Here is a 25,415-nt window from a genome sequence, read left to right as displayed (position 1 = left end):
ACTGGGGAAAATATAACCAAGAATGACTTTTTGACTGTCTTTTAGTGCTGTTTAGTTGTGAAGCATCACATGATGCTGAGACAGGCATACATGTGCCAGTCAGGGGTGTGAGCTCTGGATCCAGACGACTGGGTTCAAATCCTACCTATTCCTGTTTCTTCCCAGCTGTGGAAGCTTGGCCTGTTACTATCTTCTCTGCACTTTAGCCTTCATCTGTAAAATTAAAATAATACTAGTCTTTACCTCTTAAGGGTGCTGTAAAAATTAACTGAGAAAACCCAAGCAAGTGCTTAGAACACTGCCAGGTTCACAGTCGTGCTCAATACCCATCGATTATTTCCTACCTCTTCTCCCTGGGATGTGCGTTTTTCCCAGTGCAAGAAATGAAAAGTGCGCAGGCTTCAGATTTAGACAGATACGGACTTGAATTACAATTCTGCCGCTTACTATCTGTGGAGGCTTCGAATATTGCTTACTCTCTCCACATTTTATTTCTCTCATTCTTAGTACAGGAATAAGGACACCCACTTCACATGGTGATACGTCCCTTTGACTCCTCCTTCACTTGGCCATTCAAGGAAAGGTGAATGAGAGTCTACCGCGAGCCAGGTACCAAGTCAAGGGCTAGGGGTAGAGCTTGCAGTCTAGGGAGGATAGATGTTAGGTAGATAATTTGTGATCACATAGTTAGTATTTTAACAACAACTCACACATATTGAGTATTTATTTTCTACATGCAAGGCATTGGACTTAGCACTTTTCATGTTTCATTTCAATTAGTTCTCACAACAAACCTTTGAGGCAGATGCTATTAGTATTTTGGAGATGTGGGAGTTGAGGCATAAAGAGGCTAAATAAAGTGATTGGAGCTCAGGCTGGTTGATTCTTGAGGCATTGGGCTTAATCACCGGCTACACTGTGGAGAGCAAGTGCATCAGTCTGTAACGAGCCTTGAGGAACTTGAACTTGTACTGGACAGCAGACGCAGAGGTGCTGGCAAAGGCTTCAGAGAACAGGGAGGCAGGTAGGAGGCACACCAGGGGAGCGTGTCGCCTAGGACAAAAGGGAAAGAACCTGTCCAATGCTTATAAAAGGAACGTATACCAACGTTGACAAAGATTAATTTAAGAGATGTATTTTAAAAGTCTAGCACAATTATTGGAAAATAGCAGGTGTTTAATAAACGCTTGTGCTTATTATTAGTGGTGGTTATTAATTTCTTAGTACTAAAGATCAAAATGCCCATGAATAGAATTATGAGAAAGTACTATCAATATTCTGTTCGTTCTTCCCATGCTGTGCCAGTGACCCAAGAGATAATGACTGTGACATTCAGATTACCCTCCAGTGGTCTGCAATGCACAGCCAAAATTTCATAGACCTGGAATTTTGACAAGTGCTTGTAAGGGTGTGAAAAAGTGATAATAGAGCCCCAAATCCTCTTTCCCAGAGTCTTTGCCTCCAAGTGGGATAAGTGAGAGGGATTTGGGGGTGTAGCAGAACCTGAATTTCAGGCAGAGAGAAAATTCTGCCTTCTTTTTTTCCATCAAGATTAGCTCTAAATGTCCCGAAGGGCAGAAACACTCTCTGCTTACCCACGATCATTAAAATGCATGTCTTCAGGTTTTGCTATGAATTTCAGTGGCCCAAGTAATGCCCTGTTTGTGTAGCTTAAACGTTCCATCTAAACAAAACTTACAGATAAGTGAAGCGCACTCCTTTAGGCCCCAGATTATTAATGTTTAATTTAAAAATATAGAGTTCATTTCCTTTTCTTGAAGCGCACTCCTTTAGGCCCCAGATTATTAATGTTTAATTTAAAAATATAGAGTTCATTTCCTTTTCTTTTTCAGTACAGCATGTACTCTCTAGAAAATGGGGTTTTTATAAAGGAATAGTGGAAGATAAAATAAGCTAGTAAAAATTGATGCACTTTACTGAAGGAATGCTGAAATAATTATTTTGATGGATCAAAGCGAAATTCTGCATCACTCCAGCCTCTGAGACCTATTTTAGTTACTTGAAGTTGACAGATACTGCTTCTGAATAATGGGGTATTCTGTGATCATGCAGACACTCATTTCTTCTGAGTTCACACATTTTCTAAGTATTGCCAGTTTGGCATCCAAATGATAAATGCAAATAGCAAAGTGTTAAGATTGAGTGCATGTTTGGACTGAATGTTTGTGTCCCCCCCCCAAAAGTCCTATGTTGAAGCTCTAACTCCTAATGTGACGGTATTAGGAGGTGGGGGCTTTGGGGAGTAATTAGGTTTATAGGAATTCCTGAGGGTGAGGCCCCCATGATGGAATTAGTGTCCTTATAAGAGGAAGAGACCAGAGCTCGCTCTCTCTCCACCATGTGAGGATGCGTCCAGAAGGCAGATGTCTGCAAGCCAGGGAGAGGGCTCCCACCAGGAAAAAAAAACTTCCTGGCATCTTGATCTTGGACTTCCCAGCCTCCAGAAATGTGAGAAATAAATATCTGTTTTTGTTTTTTGTTTTCTGAGAAAGATTAGCCCTGAGCTGACATCCATGCCCATCCTACTCCACTTTACATGTGGGTCGCCGCCACAGCGTGGCTGATGATGTAGGTCTGTGCCGGGATCTGAACCCTTGAATCCCAGCTGCCAGAGTGGAGCGCACGGAGCTTAACCACCATGCCCCGGGCTGGTGCCAAGTGTCTGTTTTTAAAGCACCTAGACTATGATATTTTGTTACGGCAATCTGAGCTGACTAGGACAGTGTAGCAATCATCACATGATCTTGGCCCCAGAAATCCTCTATCCTAAGTAGTTGCAGAAAGAAGCCATAGGCGAGATTAGTTGTGCATCAGTACACATTAAGGTATGCTGAATTTCCTGTTTTTTTAAAAAAATTAATTATTATTATTTTTTTTTTGGTGAAAAAGACTTACCCCAAACCAGCATCCATGCCAATCTTCCTCCACTTTGCATGTGGGATGCCTCCACAGCATGGCTGAGGAGTGGAGCAGGTCCCTGCCAGGATCCCAACCTGCAAATCCAGGCTGCCTGAGGAGCGCACAGAACTTTACCCACTAGGCCATGCAGAGGCCCTAATTTCTCGTTTTCTTTCATGTTTTTCCCTCTAGGTTTACAAACCTCTGTATTACCGTACTGTACTAACAAGTTTTTAAAGTTTCTCCTCTTGGATTGCTCTCCATTATTTTCAGAGCTTAAAAGAAAATAAATTTAATTATTTTTTTCCTGAAAGTTTCTCCTGAATAATTTTCAAGATGAGATTTATTATTTGTAAATTACAGTTTTTCCAAATTAAAGGCGCTCTAACTAATCAACTGCTTTATGTTCAAATAATACGTTACTGACCTGATACTGATGGAGGCCTTTGCTCGTCTTGCTGTCAGTCTTTCTTTTATGGTTTACAGTGGTGGCCCTAGGGTTGACTGCACACATCTTTAATTTATCACAGTCTTCTTTCAAATAGTATTATTTATATGCGGTATACTTACAATTGCTCCCTCCTGTCTTTCCTGCTATTGTTGTACCTATGCTAAAACCCATAATTCGTTGCTACTTACTTTGCTTTAAACCCGAGGTTACAAGCTATAGCCACCAGACCAAATCCAGCCTGTAAGAATGTTTTTTTTACATTTTTAAATGGTTGAAAATCTAAAAAGAATAATGTTTATAACACATGAGAATTATATTAAATTCAAATTTCGGTGTCCATCATGAAGTTTTATTAGAACACAGCCATGCTCATTCATTTGCATATTGTCTGTGGCTGCTTTGGGGCTACAATGGCGGAGTTGGGTACGACAGGGACCATTTGGCCTGTAAAGCTGAAACTATTTACTCTCTGACTCTTTACAGAAAATGTTTGCTGACCTCTGCTTTTAGAGCATTAAAAAAATAAGGAAGAGAAAATGTCTTTTATATTTATCTTCAATTTAACCATTTGAGGAGCTCCACCCTCACCTCTCAGTCTTCCTTGTGCAGCGTGTCCCAGATGGTTCTCTCTCTGCTCTCTACCTTCCCCCAGGGGTAGACTGCTGTTGCTTGTTACTTGATACCTACTGGCCTGTTGCAGGGGCAAAGGGTCTTCTCTGTTGTCCTGGCCCAGCCTCAGTCTTAGGAAGGATGGGGCATTTTCAGTGGTCCTGCCTCTCTTTGGTCTACCAGCCTGAACTGCTTTTGTCGTTGGAGGATCTTGTGTGGAAGACTTCTCTGCCCTTTCCCCAGTGGTAGGGCACCTCTAACCCTATTGTTATAGGATCCTGGAAATGGGACTGTTTCCTGCCTCTCTCTCCCTGCTTCTTGGGGTAGAGGGCTTTTTCTTTTACCTTCTCCCAGTTGTAATGGGTCTTCACCTCTATTCTTCACCCTGGTCCATTCTTTCTCATGAGTTTCCAGCAAAAGTTTGTGGAAAAAAGCCTGGAATATTTTCCATCCCCAGAGGTTCTATACTTTCATGCTCGCTTACATTTGGACTTTCATCAATTTGTTAGAAATTTTAGCTGAAGTCTTCTTACCCACTTGTATGGCTCCTGGTGCCTCTTCTGCCCATGATCTGCCACTGGCGAGTGAGCCTGGGCTCCCTTCTCTCTGCTTGGAGGGGCTTTTACACCCTTTACTACTCTCTGTTTCGCAAAGTTAACTCATCCAATGTGAGATAAAATTCACATTAACGTAGTGGAGTAAGAAACCATCTTCCCAGTCGGGAAGACAGACTTTGAAGGCGTTTTTGCAGCCTGGCTAATTTTTGGTTCTTGTTTGCACATCTGAGCAACTGTTTGGTTATGCAGACTGTCTTTATGTTGTTGCTCATATTTCAAGTTAAAATCCAATTCAGAGATTAATTTGAGTGGATCTGTATTATGGCACACTGAGCTAACACAGAACCTCTCCTATTACAAACATCAAGATGTACCAGATAAAATGGAGCAATTAAAAACTGTCTTTAGCTTAGATTGTAAGCGAGAAAGCATGATCCTCAGGTGCCGCAAATGAAAGGGGAAGGGATGGCTGGAATGGTGATGGTATTGAGCTGACATCTTGGCAGAAGCGGAGAGGGGGAGACGAAAATACGTCAAGAGGTCTCAGACTCAGAAATAAGCCCCACAGCTGGAGGCAAAGCAGGAGCCGGGGCTGAGTCCTTAGATCTACGCTGTACCCACCCCCTACACTTCAGAACTTAGCTCGGAGTCTGAATGCATGCCCCAGACTTGGTTCAGGAAACTCTCCCTCAAGAACTTTACATAACATGAGTCCTAGGCTAGAACAGACTAGAGGAAGTAAAATGAAAGCATTCTGAAGAAACATCTAGCTACATCGGTTTCTCACAGAATAAACAATGCCTGTCTCACAAAGGTGCACTCACAGTTAAATATGTGAAACGTATGAGAAGGACGTAGAACACTGGAGTGAGTCAGTGCTGCGTGAATGAGCCCTGCGTTTCTGGCAGAGGGAACAGAAATTTGGAGAGAACAAGGTATGTCTGCAAAACTAAAAGAACTTGATATAGAAGAAATCAGAAAGAGACTGTAAAATAAGCATGTTTATAATTATTTTAAAAATATATTTTAAAAGAATAGAGGAGATAAGTAAAGAACATGAGATGGAAATTTTAAAAAGATTATTGAAAAATATGAGAAAAAAATGCTGAAAGAATAGTTTTTAAAAAAAGTAAAATGTCAAATTATATTAAAGTTTTGAAAAGTTTGAAAATTTCTATTTATAAGACCATTTTTGTGTATTCACATACAGGGAAAAATCACTTAAATAGCACCATTTTCACTTTATCTGATGCAATAGGCATATATTAGAAATGACTGTTGAACTTGAAAAGAAGCAACTGTGGGTTAAGTATTAAAACAGGCAGGTACTGGAGATAAGGCTTGTGTCTGGTTTTGATTTTCTGAAATATAAATCTGATCATGTCATCCCTTGCATAAACTCTTCAGTGCCTTCCCATTGTCCAACATTCTTAGTATATCTTAATATGTTCCTAATTTTATTAACTGACCATATACCAAATATTTATTTGTATATAGCCTTTCCCCTTTACTCTTTATGTCCCACATGCCTAGAACATAGCCTGGGACGTTGTAGATATTTAATCAATATTTGTTGAATAACTAAATAAACTCAGAGTCTTGGCAATGTTGTTCTCTTTGTGGGAAAACTCTCGTTTCCTCTTCCCTTTTCAGTACAAACTCCCACTTATCTTCTTAGCATTCAGGTTTCAGATTCCTCAAGAAATCTTTTCTTGCTCCCTCAGCCTAGGTTAGATCCTTCCTTTTTATGCTTTCCTAGCACCTTACAGTGCCTTTTTGTAAATTCACTCAATCATTCACTCAACAAATATTTTTCGAGTGCCTCCTATGTCCCAACCCCTCTTCCAGGCCCTGGGGATGCAGTAGTGAACACAACAGATGCCTTCTCAACCCTTGTGAGGCTTATATTCTAGTGGGTGAGAGTGGAGGGTAGACAGAAGACAGTAAACAAGCGCAGAGTTCTTCCTAGCTTTGCGAGCAGGTGAGGAGACATGAGGCAGTGTTAGGGGATGAGTGAGCTGAGGAAGTGGGGGTGGCTCTTTTATACAAAAGACCATGGAAGTCCTCACGCATTTGGTGTTTCAGAAGAGAATCTGTAAGTAAATGAAGAGTTGGCCCTGAGGATAACTGGGGACAAGTGGCCCAGTCAGAGGAAACAGCAAGCGTAAACGCCTTGAGACAATAATGTTCTACAAGTGTAGGAACAGCAATGAGCCCATTGTGGCTGGAGCAGAGTGAACAAAGGAAAGGGTGTTAAGAGATGAAGTCAGAGAGAGATTTATTTTTTATTTTTGACATGTGATGTTTTAGTCGTTACAGTTGCCATTGGGATGGGCAGGGCACAGCAGGAACGGGCTGGCTGCGGGTTCTGGCTGGATGCTGCTAGGAACGCCAGGTCCCGAAGGTGCAGCCCCAGGAGCAGTGGCGAGGTGGCGCGAGGCTGCACAGGCTGCTCTACGGTGCGCGGTCCAGGGCCGGGAGCGGGGACTCAGAGAATCCAGAGGACTTCAGGACTAGCCCTCCACGGGCCTGGTGGAACTCCCGCCCCACTTCCTCAAGCCTCAGAGGGGTTTCACCTCGGTCCAGGGATCCCAGCCCCGGGTCCAGGGCCTGGCCTCTGTGGTGCCCATCTTTTGGAGGTGCAGTTGGGAGGTCACAGCCTGGGGACTGGGTCCAGCCCAGCCAGCTCAGCAACAGGTCAGCGCTCAGCTCCCTCCAGTGCTGCTGGGGCAGCTAGGGCAGGGAGGGCCCAAGCAGTCAGGTCTCAGCAAAAGCCCTGAGCAACCCGCCGCCAGACGTGGCACCTACGGCTGCTGATGGCCCCCTCGGCGGCCTCCTGGAAAACGGGTGGACGTTTCGTGGAGCTGAGCCCAGCACATGCGAGGCCGCTGTGCCCACCGACTGTGTGAGGCGGAGGCTTGCTATTTTAAAGACTTGGCTTTTACTCTAAGGTATTAAAACCACAGGAGTGGTTTCTGTTTGAACAGGTTTCCTCTGCTATGTTGACCCGAGCAGGTAAAGAAAGGGCAGACAGGGAGATTAGTTAGAAAGTAATGAAAAGAATCCGGATCAGAGATGATGGTGGTTGGGATCCGATTGCAGCCGGAAAAGTAGTGGTAAGTGGTAAATTCTGGTTACATATGGAAGACTTAGCCAGCAGGATTTGATGAAAGGTCGAAAATAGGGTGTGAAAGAAACAAAGCAGTCAGTGATGAAACAGGGGTCTGGCTTGAGTATCTGAAAAGGTGAACTCCCCCTTACTCAGATTGGGAAGAATATAGAAGAACATAGTGGGAAGAATTTTGTCCAGGAGGAATATGGATTTTGGATATGTGGGGATATCTATTAGACTCTCAAAGAAAGAGTCTGAGTTGGCAGCTATATGTAAATTCTGGAACTCAAGGGAAAAGTCCAGGATGGAGATATAAATAGGGGAATTATCAACATATAGATGGTATTTAAAGCAATCTGGAGGATGAAAAGACATGAAATTTGATGACTCACCTCTGGGTAAGTCCAACATTTAAAGGTTGAGAAGATGAGGAGGCACAAGGCAGAGAAGAAAACTCAAAAAGAGTGGTGATGAGAGGCCAAGTAAATGAAGCCTTTTAATAAGATGGGAAGGACTGTCTGTGTTAAACGTTAATAGGAGAGGTAAGATGTCATCTGGGAATTGACCATTGTGTCTAGCGGTGTGGAGGTCATTGTTGGTCCTGACACTTTGTTGAAATAGGAGGTAAAAGCTTCATTGGAGTGGGTTCAACAGAGAATGGGAGCAGATAATTTAGGGAAAATGCGAACAACTTTTGCGGAGAACTTTTGCTTTCAAAGGAGCAAAGACATAGTATAGTAGCTGGAGGGAACTACAATACTCAACCTACTGGACACTCCTAAGTCTAAAAATGGTAAGAACTATACACTGTGGCAACAACTGTGTCCATCTTGTTAACTTCTTTTTGCCGAGTACAATGCTTGACCCAAAGCAGATGCACAATTCAATATTTCTTAAACAAATAAGTACCGTTTCAGTTAAAATTATAACCTAAAATTTGTTGATGGTTTAGAAATATTTTCAATAGGTGTTACTTTTTCTTTGAAATTGGACAAGAATATGTATTGTGACGTTGGTTAAAAACTGAAGTGATCACAGATAATATGATCCTTCCACGTCTACTCATCAGTTCCCCAGCTGACTCAATTATGCCAAGCACCACATGCCACTTTTATTTCAGAAAAAAAAGTACAATATGACAAATTAGTTTACCAAAAATATTCAGTGCAGGTAGCTTTAATTATCTACAGCAGAGTTTTTCAAATCATGGGGAAAAGAATGTAAACATACTTTTCTTCCGCAAAGAAGACTTTGATTTAAGTTTAGAGAACATCAGGAAACCATTAAGTCTTTAAAGAGATGTTTCTGGTACCGTAGTTGTGTGTAAAATGTTGATTCATTGCTAAGTGATGGTTCACATTTACTTGGTGAAACATATTTGTGTGATGTGGGGATGAGCAATTGTAGTACAATAGATCCTAAGCTTGACATCTGGTGAACCACAGAGATGAATGAAGTCATGACAACTGGGATGAAACATGTAGGTTGCAGACAGATAGAGGTGCTTAGCTTTGTTTAATGGGTAATTGAGAGTGTGTGAAAATTTTGAGCAGGGAAGTGGAATGACCTGAGCTGTATATTTATTAACTAACATGAAAATTCGTTGCAGGATTGAATGTGTGGTAAAGACAAGTGTTTTACACACTTTACCCTGGGAGATTTTTTGGGAAGCTCCTTGAAAACGTTTCCATGGTAAAATGATTTAGGAAGCATTGGGTTTCCCAAACACTAGGTTAAACAAACTTAAAGATGTTTCTTTATGTGGCCTGTGATATACTTTGTGAATCCCCAAGTTGTATGGAATATGCAGATCATGGAACTCTGTTCAAGGAACCCTATTATTCTTTGGAACAGTTTGACAGTTTGGGGTTGTATCATCATTGTAATCTGGATGTCCTACCTTGAACTTGAGGAGGAGTCATGGAAATGGAAAGGAAGGAAGAGATAAAAACGAGCATGCCTTACTGAATAATAGGTAGTGAAAATAGGGAAAGGAAAAAGTCAAAGTGGAAACATGTTGGTCCACACAGTTGATGAGTTTAGCTTAGCACTTAATGAGCTTAAAGATGCTAGGGCACAACCAAGTATAAATTGGGACTTTGACTTGGCAAAGTGTTCAAGGCTGGAAACAAATTTCAGAAGCACATATTCCATATAGTATATAGTGCAGAAGAATAATCTTGAAATAATTAGAGCATGAATTAGGAATATTGAAGAATAGCGACAGATTTCTTTTTCAGAAAAAAATGCGAGATAGAGCAAAAGCCTAGTTTTAGAAAAGATATGGCAACAAGTACTTAACAGTAAGTACCTTTTTGTTAGTATGACAAGCATCATTTTCAGTATTCAGACTGAGATATAAAAAGAAAACCAATGTAACAAGTGTTTTTCTGCTCCGCATATTAGTTCCCCGTGTCAGTAGAGTGTGATGCCTCCTTCGGCAATCCCGACATGCTCAGGGGACTTGGGCAATCAGTGTTTTGTGACAAGCCAGGCGTTCCTCACTGTTTTAGCCTTGCCATTCCTCCTGTGAGCCTTACCTCATGATGATCCGTTGTGTCTACATCAGGATTACAATCCTAGGTTCGCATCTCCTCTCCTTGACATTCTCAGAGGTCTACCTTCTGGGCCTGCTTGTGAACCATCATTCTCAAAGAAGCACTTATTTCTTAAAACTGTGCTTGTCAGCACTGCAGGTGTATCATGGAAAATGTAGGAGCTTATATAATGACTCAAAGGCTGAAAAAGCGTCACCACCAGAAACAAAACCTTTTAAAAGATCAGAAAACTGAGATTAAATAAAATACAGCACAATATGTCTTTTGTTGTATTAATATCCTTTGCATAATTATGTCTACCTGCATTTGTATTTAGAAGGAAATGCATGTAGCAAAACATGTAGTTGCATTTTCAAGGTCACAATGTGGCGTTTGGAAGAAAAATATGGAGCAGACGGTAAGCTCATAGGAAAATTAAGTCAGCCAGCTCTCCCCAGATGGTCACCTTTGTACTGTTTTTTGTAGCTTATGAATTAGGCACCTGTGTTTTCTTCAACTTACTCCTTGCCATGTGAATTCTTGCATTTGACATTTTAATTGCAAATAAAAACAATAAATCCTGATTTTTTCCACCAAAAATCCCCCATGTTTTTTATTCTTATTTTTTCTTGAAATGTAAAACATTTACTCATATCTTGGAATTCCTAAAATGCTTATTTGTATTTTACAACATACTGCCTGGTATGATAATAGAAAAGCAAGTATAGTGGTTCAACTCACAGAAAGGATTTCTTTTTCCACTTTTCAGGAGACTGGCTTGAGTCACTTTTAAGACCTGTTCAATTTTAAAATATGTATATTACATTTTTTCTATAGAATGCATTTTTTAAAGGACATCTATGATTGATGGTGAGAATAGCCATATTGATTTCACATCAATTCAGTTTAAAGTATTCCTTGAGTGTAATAGTCACGTGTTAAGTCCATCATATACCCCCATACCTGAGAAGAACATAATGCCTTTGAATAAACAGTGATTTTCAGGTTAGTAATGTGCTTTTCTCAGTCACTGCTTTTGAACTTCTATGACGTTAGAACTGGCCTTGTATTACTGAAAACATGAATTCATACTCAGACTTAAGTCCTGGGATCTTATTTATCTTGTTCAAAAGACAAAACAAAGCTAAGCTTATTTTATTTAATCTTCTCTTAAATGGAACAGAAACAAGCTATTTACTATAAATTCAAGACCTTGTTAAACAAGTCATTTAAAGTTTATTTCATTTGCCTGTTTATTTTGAGTCAATTATATCCTAATGACTCACAAACTAGAAAAGGTACAAGTATAATTTTAAGGACTACTAGTGGTCTATGGGATTAAAATTTTTTCATCTGACAAGAAAATATTAAATTATTTTTAATCTAATATGAGGTTGCAGCATCTGTTTTTACCCAATTAAATGTTTTATTTGTGAATTTTAAAATTAAGTCCTCATTCTTAGAGTCTACAACCCAACTTACAAACTCCATACCCCAGAACTTCCTTAAAATTACATTCAAAAAAAGTTTCTGATAATTTTCATGTTTATAGAGATTGAATTATGACTATAGAGTCAGTGAACAGTCTTGAGCAGTGTGTGTTGAATAGCATCAAGCAAGTCAAGCCTACCCCAAAATATTTCCTCCATCTTCTGGACAACTATTTTCTTTTGGCTCATTTATTTGTTCAATAAATATTTAATGAGTACTTGCCATGTTACAGTCTTCAGCTGGGCATGGACATCAAAAGACAACAGAAACCAATCATGGCTCTTGTTCTTATGAAGCTTACAATATACGGGAGACAGTAGTCCAATAATTACAGAGATAAATGTAAAATTACAATAATGATGAGTACTAGGAAGCAAAGATAGATGGTGCTATGAAAGAACCAGGGTGCATAGTAGACATTTAATAGTAGGTACTTAGTATTTGTTGAATTAATGAAAAGTAACTGAATGAAAGGGATAACATGGAGAATTGTCCTAGAGAAAGCTTCCCTGAAGAAGTTATGTTTGACCTGAAATCTGAGGCATGAATAAGCATTCAGTTGGTAAAGAGTGTAGGAAAAAAGGTTTTAAGTTTTTGTGGCAAGATAGCATATGACAGATAAAAAGGAGTGAGCCTGTAATAAGAATTCAAAATAGAACGTGGTGACAGAAAAAGCTGGAGTGGTTGGTCTTCATTCACAGACAAAATGATTATCTATATAGAAAATCCTACAAAATCTATCAAAAAGCTGCTAAAACTAATAAGTGACTTTACTAAGGTGAAAAGATATAAGGCTAACATAAAAATATCAATTGTATTTCTATATAATAGCAATGAACAATAGGAAACTAAAATTTAAAAACAGTAATATTTGCAATAGCATCACAATCTTGAAACATTTAACATTGAAGATTTTTGCAAATTTAACAAAATATGTGCAAGAATTGTATACTAAAAACTACAACATTGCTGAGAAAAACTAAAAGTATAATAAATGGAATGATATACTATGTTCATGGTATTGCATGATTCAATATTTTAAAGATGTGAGTTTTCCCCAAATTGTTATACAGATTCAACAAAATCCCAGTTAAAATGTGAAGTCTTTTTTTTTAAATTGTCAAGTTAATTGTAAAATTTATATGAAAATACAGAGAATATGGAATAGCAATATGGAAAAACAAGAACAAAATTGGTGGGTTTATATTACTACTTCATTTCAAAATTTACTATAAAGATACAATAATCAAGAAAGTGTGACAGTGTAAGTATTGATATGCAGATCAATGAAATAGAATAAAGTTCAGAAATAGGCTCACGAATATATAGCCAATTGATATTCAACAGTTGTGCTGAGGAAACTCAATGGAGAAAGGCTACCTAAAAGGTATCTAAAGTACCTAAGTGGTACCATAAAAATTGGATACCTATATGCAAAATATCCAGCCTCAACCCTTCATACCTTACTCAAAAGTCAACTCAAAATGGGCCATCGATATAAATTTAAGACTTAAAACTATATTCTTTCAAAAGAAAGTATAGAAGAAAATCTTTGGAACCTTGGGTTAATCCAAGATTTCTTAGATTGAATGTAAAAAGCATGAACCATAATACGAAATGATGATAAATTTAAAATTATTGGTCTTTAGAAGGTATCGAGGAAATTAGGAGACAAGCCAAGGACTAGGAAAAAATATTTGCAAAACATATCTGATAGAGAATTTGTATCCAGACTATATAAAGACCTCTTAAAACTCAACAATCAAAATAAATGACCTATTTAAAAAAATAAACAAAAGATTTGAGTAGACATTCCACCAAAGAAGATGTACAGATGGCAAGTAAGCATATGAACAAATATTTAGTATCATTAGTATCTAGAGAAAGCAAATTAAAACTACACTGAGATACTCCAATTAGAATGGTTTGGTTTTTTTTTTTAAAGTTCTCATTTCTGTGTGTGATTTTAAAAAGGCAAACTTTGCTCTGCATTGTCATTATCTCGAGTACACAACAGTATAGAAATGGCTCTTCTCTCATACAAGATCTCTTACCTAGTCTCATGGCTTCAGTCTTTTCTCTCCAGTAATTATCTTTCATTTGATGATAAACTCTCATCTTCCCAAAATCATCCCTGTGATCAAAACCTCAGGCAAATGATAGTGTCCTTTGACCTCAGTTTTTTTGTATGTAGAAAGTAGAGATTGGAACATAAAGTCCCTTCCAACTCTGTGATACTAGTTCACACTCCTAAAATGGATAACTTTTTGATAAAAATCAGGCAAAATTAGTGTATTTCACTTACGTTTGACTTACCTATGGTATCAATAGGTGTATACAGACACCTAGTTCCGGTAAGAGATACTCTGCATACAATTGTGCATATTAAAACGACAGCATTTATTTTGATTATTTTCATTATTCTTTCCCCTGGATCAAATTTTCATTTTAACTTTTGTTACTGATATATCTCAATTTCATAAAACATGAACACTGATGTAGTAGATATGTGAATATTGATTTAGAAAATGTTGGAATCATTCTTGATTGTACGCGTTTGTGTATACAGCAAGCTATTTTTAATTAGGATCAAAGGACAAAAACAAGTCTGAACAATTTCAGTTAAATATTGAGCGGTGTGGTGGGAAAAGATCTGGCCTGGGATTCAGAGTATCTTAGTTCTAGTTCTGCCTTCATCATTGTTGTATCAGACTATTAAGAAGTGCTGAAGGCTGGGAGTGACTGAATCATGACACCAGTGACAAACTATCTCTTTATTCCTCCTTGCTGAAGTGGCCATTCCTTGGCCACCTGCATACCTAGTCTTAGAAGCAGGCTCTTATTAGGCTCTGTATTCACCTGTGATTGGGAATACCTATCTGATTATGGAAGCATACAGTCTAATATAAATCCTTAAGTATAAATATTAAACAAAAACAAAAAAATCAGGGGCCAGCCCGGTGGCGTAGTGGTTAAGTTCAAGTGCTCTGCTTTGGCGGCCTGGGGTTTACAGGTTTGGATCCCTGGCGTGGACCTAGGACTGCTTGTCAAGCCACTCTCTTGCAGCATCCCACATAAAATAGAGGAAGACTGGCACAGATGTTAGCTCAGGGCCAATCTTCCTCACACACACAAACCAAAACAAACAAAACAGAAAAATCACCAACTCTTTGAGAATAATGGAATTTATAAAGGTACCTATTTCAAAAAAAACAAAAGTTACCCCAGAGAAAATAGAATGAATAGAGGAAACAGAATACATGCTTTAAAAAATAAATATGAGAGAAAATCAAGAAAATGATAAGCTGATATGAGAAACAATCATAAAGAGAGAGTTTGAAAATAAAGAGATGAAAGATGAAATACCAGGGAAAAGTTAGTACAAAAACATGTCAGAATAATTTAAAAATATCAGGCAAAATAAAATTTAAGCCAAAATTAAGTGTGACAAAGGTTGATGTTTACTGTAGAGAAAAATTACTGAGACTATTAGAATCCTAAACCTTTAGGTCCCTAGCATCATAGTTTAGAAATGTATGTGTATGAGGCAAAACCTGTTCATGGGAAATATTAGCAATTCACAAAACTTTCTTAGAGACTGACAGCTCAAATAGATAATAAAAAGTAAGACTACTTGAAATTTCAGTAAATTACTTAACAATCTTGAGCATACATATTATGTTTGTATCTGTATTATCTATTATTTTCAAACATCTGGAATATTTGCAAAAATGCTGTTCAAATCCAAAAATGAGAAATCACACAAGTAATTTTCTCTGATTGGTATGGAATGAAATCAAAAAGTAAAGAATAAAAGTACAATCCTCTTAAAACCATTCCCTTGGAAAAAATTTATTTTGCTCTAAATAACGTTTACTTTAAGAAATCAAAATTAAATGGTTGGCTAGAAAGAGTGATCTACTTGTCAAAAGAAGAAGATATAGCTACGGTGGAATTCTGAGAAAAATGTAGGGTCGTTAAAACACACATACACACGTAAATCTAAGCTAATGATGAAGGAAGCAATAAGGGTAAAAGCAGATATTAGTAAATAAATGATGATGAAACAATGTATTTCATAAAATCAAATGCTAGATCTTTGAAAAGACCAATAAAATGGATGAAATTTTTTCATGTTTGATCAAGGAAAATGAGCACTGGTACAAATAACTAACTTTGAAGTGAGAACTAGGACATAACTATAGATATTGGAGAGGTTTTTAAAAAGTCTAACGTACTGTATACAACTGTAGAGCAAAAAAAAGAAAATTGGATGAAATGTACATTGTTGGACCATAGAAATTCTTACAATTGACTATGAAGTGGTAGAAAATCGGAATAGCACAATAACAGAAGAAATTGAAAAGAAAAGCTAAAACTTATCCCTAAGAAAGGCCCCAGGTCCAGATGAATTTACAAAGATCTGTTCTTCAAACAACAGATACTTCTAAAATATTTCAACTACTCCAGAGCATATGTTAAAATTGATAGAGAAATATTTGGTGACTCAGTAAATAAAATACTAGTTAGAATTCAATTAAATCTAATATAAAGAATGATCTGAACACAAAGAAAATGATTACCCTAAGGCAAAAATTTTAAAGAAATGCAATCATCACATGCCTATGATTAAAATTCTTAGTAAAATAATGAATTTTGGAATTTGGAGAAAATTAAATAAGATAGCTACTGCAATTTTAAACTAAAATGATTTATTTAGTTAAATTATTTTGAACCATCTTTGAAAGTTTTAATTTTAGAAAAAAGATTAGGGATACTTAATAATATAGACAAAAATTTTAAAATATTTTTTAAACAAAGAAAAAATATCTAAAGCATAGGACTGGGATTCATACTTACTCTATAAACCCCCAAGATGTGAATTTATTTTATAGTTGGGAAAAAAAGCACTCAAGTTTGTTTTTTGTAATCTTTAAATTTATTCAATACATCATATAATTGTATTTATGACCAAATAACACTTCATTAGTTACTATTAGTTTGCTATGCAAATGCAATAACTTACTAAACAATTATTTTTCCTCCTCCTCTATTCCCAAGATTTGGTTTATAAATGAAATATCAACAGAAAGTCTGAGAAAGCAGCCCCAGGGAATCTAACATAATGAGGAGAAACTCATTACTTCACAATTTTCACTTGGAATTTTAAATCATCTATTATGCAGCTCATAGTAATCATGTTCTCACATATATGTGTATATATAAATATATAAACTATTCACCATAACAATGTCTGCAAACACCAAGCTTCACTTTATCCTCTAATCATCTTTTAAAGACTTAGATAGCAGCACACTAACCTCACCATACAATTCTCAAAGTAACTAAGAAACTGGATGACAGATGATACAGCGGTGATAGGGTAAAAGAGAAAACATATTATTAAGTAACTTGATAGCAGAATAATATATCAGTGTCAGCTTAGATAAAAACATTCATCCGTTTTCTAGTATAGGAGCTATTCAAGGGCATGAAAAGTTAAATTTGTAAGGTTTCTTTATAGCAAGCTTTCTGAAAACATGCAACTTGATTGGGTGTCTCTCCAGCAATTTCATGATGAAAGCTTTCCCCTTCAATTTCCTGAGCACTATGAAGAGGGGAATTGGGATTTCCTGATAATAATTATAATGAAAAACTCCCAATTTTATGATAAGCACAGATGGGATCACTACCAATATAAAAGCTTGGTCGTTTTTCATGTACTAAGCTAGGGAAGAATTACAACTCACAGAGCCTAAGGGTACACATCTTTTTGTGTCTGGTATTTTAAGATGCTGGACAATACTTGTTTAACTGACTTTTGTTGAGAAAACATTAGATAGGAAAAGAGTTATGGAAGGAAGGGTAAAATACATACACTTCAGTTTAATGTTGAACTTCAAGCTCTTGAAAGGTGTTCTGTTCTTTCATCCAGCTGCATCTGAAATTGAATGAGGTCATAGATGAAGTGTAAATAAGCAATAGTGTGGATGGACAGGCTGGGTAGCTGGTGAGGCACTGCTGAAGTATCATATTGTTAATCTTATGTGGTAGTTGTATTCCTACGGCTGTATTTCCAGTATTTAATTGGTGAATGAATAAGTGCTTATCATATTTATTTTTTAAGAAACTTCTGAAACAATTTGTCTGCATATAGAATGTTGTAGATTGGACAATACACTTTAATGACCTCTCCGGAGAGCTTAGAATAAGACTTCCCTAAAAATTTCCACAAGTGCTAAAATAGACTCTAATCCACTGTCAAGTCATACCCATTGGTTCTTATTCTTCCCACTTGCAGAAGATTAAATCTGATCTTTATAGAAAGGTGGAGTCCAGTCCCTTAAATCCTCATTTTCTCAGAATTCACATTTTGTAAGAAACCTAAATGTTGTCAAAAAGGGCTTGACCCAAGTGTCATTGTTAACTAGTGAATACAAATACTTATATAAATATAAGGAGGAAATTTAATTCCATACAATTTCCAAGTGGCTACAATTGGCATGATTCTGTTTAGGATACAATGGCATATACAAAATTTAATAGGACGCAGAAAGAGGGCAGTAGATTGTTCAACTTCTTCCAGACACACAAAAACAGATTATATTTTGGCCAGGTCTAATTCCTCATAGATTCCCAAAACACAATCAAGTTAGGTGTTCATTTGCATGGAGGCCATGAAGGCTGGAAACAAGAACAAATGAAATGGACTAGTTGCACTCTCATTAGGAATAAGGTTATAGTCGGCTGTCATGATGTGTAGACATGGATGCAGGATTAAATAGAAAAGCGAGGTGAAAATATAGAAGTAAAGGAAAGACATCAAATATAACAGAGACAAAAGAAAGCTCAAGCAAAAAGGAACGTGGAACTTTTGATTTCTTGAGGTCTCCGGTAATGATGGGCAAAGCAAGCTTCAATTTTAGCTACTTGGGAAAATTAGATGAATTTTTTTTTTTAAAAAAAAAAGGAAGGAAGAAGAGGAAAAGAAAAAGAACACAAGACTAAACATAATTCCTAGAAAAACTGGGAACACATTACTCATTCCTGCCACATGACAGGGATTGTTGAACAGAGACAGCTGTATCTTAAGCTTTGTATACCTGCAGACTCCTTTATTGGGTAAGTAATTACTTTCAAAGGAAATAGGTATCTTCCATTTCAGAGAATCTCTTAGCAAGTACAGGTTTTCATTTTGTAACATAAATTGTTCCCCTGATGGCAGTGGGTTTGGCAAACACTTTGAGCAGAGTCTGGGCCAGGATTTTGTCATTCTATAAGTTCATGATTTAAAAATGCTAGTAGTATCAAACATTTTTTGTGATACACTTCAGTGTCATCCCAAATCCCATAAAGAAAAGTCAGCTTTTGATAATAAGTATAAAGTGGGCTATTTTTAACAGCATAATGAGAAAGTTTTAAAGTTTGAGCACATTTAAATTGAGCTGTTCTTCCTAGAGTTTACTGGTTACCTTGCATTTAGGGAATATGGCAAGTTGTTGGTGGATCAAAGCAGAGATGACTGTCACATGAGAAGGACACACTGATTGTCATGTCTCATTAGTAACTTGTAAATTGACAGTTTCCTGTCACATCACAGCAATGGAAGCACAAAGCATTATTGACCACTTATTTATTTTGTTGGTGCTTATGCTGTGTTGTACAGCATTAGATTTTTAAACTGAATATTCTTTGGCCCAGTTTTTAGATATGCCAAAAAGCTAGTTATAAGTCAATATTTCATGTGCACTATTTAAAATGTCATCTGAATAATGACTTCTACAATACCGTACATGAAATACTGACTTCGGGATGGATTTAGTTGTTTATAGCTGTTAAACTGTGGTTGCTCAAATATAAGAGTATGTCTTTAAAAAGAGGACATCTAGTCACCTTGTCAAGGGAAATTTGAGTAGAAAATTCTCTTCCTATAATTTTACATTTCCTCTTCAAGCATTGCCACTAATAGAACAGGAAGTAAGAATTCACAGGAAGAACGGATTTGGAGAAAAGATGATATGGATCTCATACACAGATCATACGCCAGGCACTCTATATGAAAATCTCGTTATAATTATATCTCATCTGGACCTCGCAGTAACTGTATAAAATCAGTAATACCACAGTTTATATTTCCCATGTCTCTGACTTTGAGGTCTATATCCATATTCTCTACCTGCTTGGTGCGGTGCTAAAACATTATACATAGTCCCTTATTGACCCTGAATCGAGGGATCTTTAATGGACAGGAAGAGAGTAACAGGAGAAAGTGCCACCCTCTTTTTATTTCCTTTTAAAATAATTTTGTCTTCAGGGTGGTGATACTTTTCTTCTCCCTTGTTATTCTTGTTACTTATTAAATTTGTAATACGTAACAGGTGTAATAAGACACGATTTGCTTATAAGTAAAGCAACAGCCACAATTATTGATGAAACACTGCTAAGGCATGTGACTGTATTCACTAATAAATCCTTTTCTGCTCAAGAGGCATTCTGTTGAGACCTCACCATACACCTCTGCACCCCCTCAGGGTACAGATTCTTCTTCTATCCACCTGTGCTGTCCGTGTCTTGCCATCCCTGCTACCACCATTCTAGTCGAACCTTCCACCACCAAGCCCACTGTAATAGCCTTCTTCCTAACTGGTTTTCTATATACACCCTTGGTCCACAATAATTAATATTCCAAACAACCATCATGGTGGTATTTATAAAATGCGAATTAGATCACATCGTTCTTCTGCCCAAAACTCTCCAATGGCTTTCTTTAGCAATTACACTAAAATCTAACCTTCTTATGTGATCTTCGCACGAAAGTCTGGCTCCCATTTACTTCTTAAACTTTGTCTCTCATATAGCAGTGTGCTGGGATTGGTACTTTCTGCCTTGTGAGAGCTGATGGTTAAGTAGTTAAGAATTTTGCAGGCCAGTGGTATTGTGTTGGTAGTTTGAAACTGGCCATGCTAGGAGTATTTACACCACAGAAATCAGCAAATGCTACACATTAGGTCTTTTTTAAAATTTGTCTGTTCGTTTTGGAGAGCTGGTTGTTAATCATTCACGAGCACACCACTGTTACTATTGCTTTCTGCCTCATTCACCATGTTCTACTGACCCTGATTGTGTCTATTCCTCTAACATATAGGCTTGGTCGCTTGCTCACCTCACTTTGGGGTCTTAGTCCTTGCTATTCTCTTTGTCTGGATGCCCCTCCTTTGGGTATTCATAGTGCTAGCTCCTTCTCAACATTTGGGTCTCAGTCCAAATGTCACCTTCTCAGAGAGGCTTTCCCGACTATCTTAAGCAAAGGACACCATATGTGACTCCAGTTTCTCAATAACATCGGCCTCATCCCTGCACTTAGAATAGTGCCTTTGACGTCATGTGCTCTTTTATCAGTTAGCTTGTATTTATTTGCAAGCCACAGAAAACCAAATAGTAAAGCACATATTTGTCTCATAGGCAAGAATCATGGGGTTGCACAGCTCAAGGCGGGTACAACAGTTCAGTGATGATGTCGAAGGCTAGGCCCCTTCCTTCTTCCTGCTCCACCTTCCTTAGCATGTGACAGTCATTTTCGTGATCACAAAACAGCTGTTTCACCTCTAGGTGCTTTAAAGCATTATAGCTGGCAAGAGAATGGGGAAAGAGGAAGGGTGCAAAGACCAAAATGCTGAAGGCGTATGCTAGCAGTTTGTCCATTTAAAAAGCCTTCCTGGAAGCCACACCCGGTGACTTTACACTTACGACAACTTGGCCAAATGACAAAAATGTCTGGAAAGAGAAGTATGTTCGCTTTCCAGCTTTTGAAGAAGAAGGCAACAGATAAAAGGGTTTTAGATAGTTTTGAGGTAGATAATTCATATTGTTTGCCATAGTAACCAATAAATTTTTATGAAATTAATGGACAATATGCTTTAAATGATCCAGCTCTATCTTCATCCAGGTTCCAGATTTAGATGAATCATGGGTCAAATTCTGCAGTATAAATTTCAGTCAAATTAATCAGAATCCATCATTAAGGAAAGAGAAGATGATAATTGAACTATTCTAGATCACTGGAAGCTCATCCCACTTAAGTTCCAATATTTTGTTATTGTTTCTGTTTATAACTTTCCACCTATTTTAAAGGAAATCTTTCCAAGATGTCAGCTTACATTCATCAGGCAATTGATGATGATTTGATCATTTTTCAATTATCAAAATATGTTATCAATATGAACATATTGATTATACCATAATGTATTGGAGGGTTACCTCCTGGGTCTTTGGGCAGTGGTACGACTTTGCCTCAGTTTACAATGGTCTATGATGCTATATTCAAAAATTAAGCAAAAAGTTTGCTGTACATTTATTGTTTTATTTCTAATCTCTTTTCTGTGACAGAAAGGAGAAATTTTGAGTCAAACATATCTGGGTTTGAATCCTTGCCCCACCATTTACTACTTGTACAGCCTTGGGCCAGAGAATTCATCTTTCTGAGCCTTAGTCATTTTTTCTTTTACTTTTCCTTAACTGTATAGTGGAAAAAATAGTAATACTTTTATATACATACCTGTGAGAATTTTATGAGATGATCTAAATAAGGCAAGTAAGCACTGAATAAATGATGGCTGTTAACTCACTTTGTTCTGGATCACATGTTAAATTATCAGTAGCCTGTAAAGTGCATTTGTGAACCACTTCCTGCATCAGAACCATCTGAGATGACTACTAAAATAGCAGATTTCAAGGCTCCACACTCAGCTTCTTTTTTTTTAAATCTCGATTTTTACTAAGTGATCCAGGATTAAATTTTTTTTAATTTTTAATTTTTTTAATTGCAGTAACATTGGGTTATAACAATATATAGCTTTCAGATGTACATCGTAATATATTTTGAACTCTGTGTAGATTACATCATGTTCCCCACCTAAAAACTAATTATAGTCCATCCCCTCACATGTGACCCTAATCACCCCTTTTGCCCTCCCCACTCCTTCCCCTATGGTAACCACCAATCCAAACATTTTTATGTTGACTAAAATTTGAGAACCGTGTCTTTCAGCCTGCAAACAAGGATTTGTTGATCAGATCAGCTTAATCTCTCTTAACTTTGCAGAAGAGGAGGGGGAAATGATTTTAAAAATATAGATCCTTGAGCCACATCTCAAATGTAGCCTAGATTCTAGAGCTGTAAATCTGAGATGCAAATTCTAACTCTAAAACTTATTACGTCTTTCCCTGGAGAAGTAATTTTAACTCTTTTGGTCTCAGTGTCCTTTTCTATAAAATGAAGATAAAAATAGTGCCTACCTCATAGTGCTGTTAAGGGAAATAAAATGTTTAGATCAGTGCCATACAAGACACTATATGTGACAGCAATTAGTATTATAAGTAACATTGTTATTAGGATACCCAGGGTGTACCTTGAGACTCTATATTAATGATTCTCCCATGGCCACACATTATAACCACTGGGGAGCTCTGAAGATCCTGATGCCCAGGCCATACCCCAGAACAATGAAATCAGGAATATATATGGGTAGGATCTAGGTATGTGGGTTTTTTTCCGGTGTCCCCAGGTGATTCCAGTGGGTAGCCAAGGCTGAGAATCACTCCTCTCTATTATTTAAATGTTCTCTACATGATTCTGATCAATGAATATTACCTGAGAGAGGTATACTGGTAAATGGAATAGGGGTTAATCTTTATTGAGGGAAGAAAGGTTAAGAGCTCAGCCTCTGACCAAGAAGCCTGCAGAGCACAGAGCACTTATAAAAGGGCTGGATGTTGAAGGAAAAAACTGCTAAAAGAAAAGCTGTGATTGGAATAAATTAAAAGGCACTGAGTTTTGAACCACTTAGATCTGGACTCCAAAACTGGATCTCTTATTCATTAATGCGATACTTAGACTCTCAATAAACCTTAATTTTCTCATTGCAAAATCTGGATATTTACTACCACATAGGGTTGATATAGGGATAAAATGGGTTAAAAGATGTAGAGCTCTTAGCATACAATGACTCCTACTTCATAGACATTCAATAAAAGTTTGTTATTGTTGCTTTTAGAAGTGAGGATTAGTGGAATGTGGGGTGTGAGAGTGAGGGAGCAAGGGTAATAACCAAGTACTTTGCTTGGATAACGGGACGGATGGTAGAGATATGAACCTGAGAGTTGGCCGACAGGAGTCAGTTTCAGGAAGAACTTTGGAGATCTTCTTGCTTTCATTGTGCTTGCCTAGCAGGCTCTGCAGTCCTTATCTGTAATATTCCTCCTAGTCTGAGCTATACTAATAAACCCAAACTGCTATATTGGTACCAAATTCGGTAGAACAGTTTCATAAGTATAAGGAGGTTCTGAATAAGAACCTTAAGGGGACTTATAAATAACTTACACACAGTTTATTGCAATAGTTTTAAGAACAGGTATTTTGCTGACTCAAAGTCTTCTTTTGCTTCCTTCCAGACCCTGGCCTTGCAGGTTTCTGGTACTTTTACAGAGCTAAAAGAAATCAGAATTCCATTTAAAACTCCAGTCTCATATCCAATTTATTACTCACCATGTTTTTGTTTGGAGCACCAGCCAGGCCTGGACTGGAGGGACCTGATTTCCTCCTCTTTTGGTTTTTAGACTCCTCTGGGCTTTTACCAACTGCTGTATACCCCATGACGGCATACTGCTAGATCCCCTTGGTTGGGTACCAGCAAGATGGTTCAGGTTCTACTGGGCACTTCTTTCCACTTCTCTCCCTCTGATCAGATAGTCACCGAGGGCAGGCAGATCACCAAGTCTGTTGCCTGTGTAACCAGGAAAGAGATTCTAGTCTCCCTTTGCAGGCACTCCCAATGGCTACAATTGATTCTATTGGAACTCTCCTTACTTAGTTAATGGAAGGGAAACAAAAGACTTAGAATTCTGTCCGAAGTTAATGACTTAACAATGCTCCATGAATTTTCTTTTATCTCACAATAACCTCTTAATAAGGAACGGAAGAGGCTATGGTGTAATGTAAGAGGGCTAGCCAAGCATTTAAGAAGTCTTAATGGAAGGATGTCTGGTTTCCTTGCTGGCCCTTTTTTGAACAATATTTCTCAAACTTGGATGGTCAGTCAGAGAAATCATCTGGAAGCCTAAAAAACAAAAAAGAAAAAGAGTGGATTCTACTCTTAGAGATTTTGATTTAATTGGTCTGGGGAAGCAGGCTAGTTTAAAAACTCCACAGGTGATTCTAATGAGCAGCCTTTGCTATGGAACACTGTTTCAGAATGGGGCTGGTACTTAACACTAATTACTTTCATTCCTGGAATTTTAATAGTAATTCCGAGACTCCTGGAAGAATCCCATTCAGTATCCTGTTACACAGGGTATCAAAGAATAATAGAAAAAAATCAACAGTTTTTATTTTTTTTATTGAAGTATAATGACATACAATATTATATTAGTTTCAGATGTACAACAGTGATTCAACATTTGTATACATTACAAAATGATCACCACCGTAAATCTAGTAACCATCTGTCACTATACGAAGTTATTACCATATTATTGACTACATTCCCTATACTGTATATTACATCCCTGTGACTTATTTGCTTTATAACTGGAAGGTGGTGTCCTTAATCACCTTCACCTATTTTGCCCACTCTCCTCCCCGCTAACATAATGGGAAAAACACCCATAATTCCATCACCCTTATTGTATTAATTAATAAGCTTTTTAGTATGAAGTTTTACCTGGCAATTTTATATTCTTTT

At 37.5% G+C, this 25,415-nt stretch overlaps 1 protein-coding gene and 1 long non-coding RNA gene across 5 annotated transcripts in view; one reads left to right on the top strand and one right to left on the bottom strand.

Annotated features, from left to right (window-relative positions):
• LIN7A (lin-7 homolog A, crumbs cell polarity complex component) overlaps nt 1-25,415 on the top strand; it is a 140,992-nt gene that overhangs the window by 10,204 nt on the left and 105,373 nt on the right. The gene's annotated exons all lie outside the window — the stretch shown is intronic.
• Nucleotides 707-24,393, bottom strand: LOC139080368 (uncharacterized). Its single transcript, XR_011534831.1, has 5 exons — nt 24,221-24,393; nt 17,555-17,617; nt 10,927-10,981; nt 10,189-10,417; nt 707-1,053 (listed from the first exon to the last, which is right to left on the bottom strand). It is a non-coding gene; the product is annotated as an uncharacterized lncRNA (long non-coding RNA).

The sequence above is a fragment of the Equus przewalskii genome, chromosome 29, assembly GCF_037783145.1.
Source record: "Equus przewalskii isolate Varuska chromosome 29, EquPr2, whole genome shotgun sequence".
Lineage (NCBI taxonomy): Eukaryota > Metazoa > Chordata > Mammalia > Perissodactyla > Equidae > Equus > Equus przewalskii.
The sequence above is the reverse complement of the archived record's forward strand: the minus strand, read 5'-3'. Positions and strand labels throughout refer to the sequence as shown.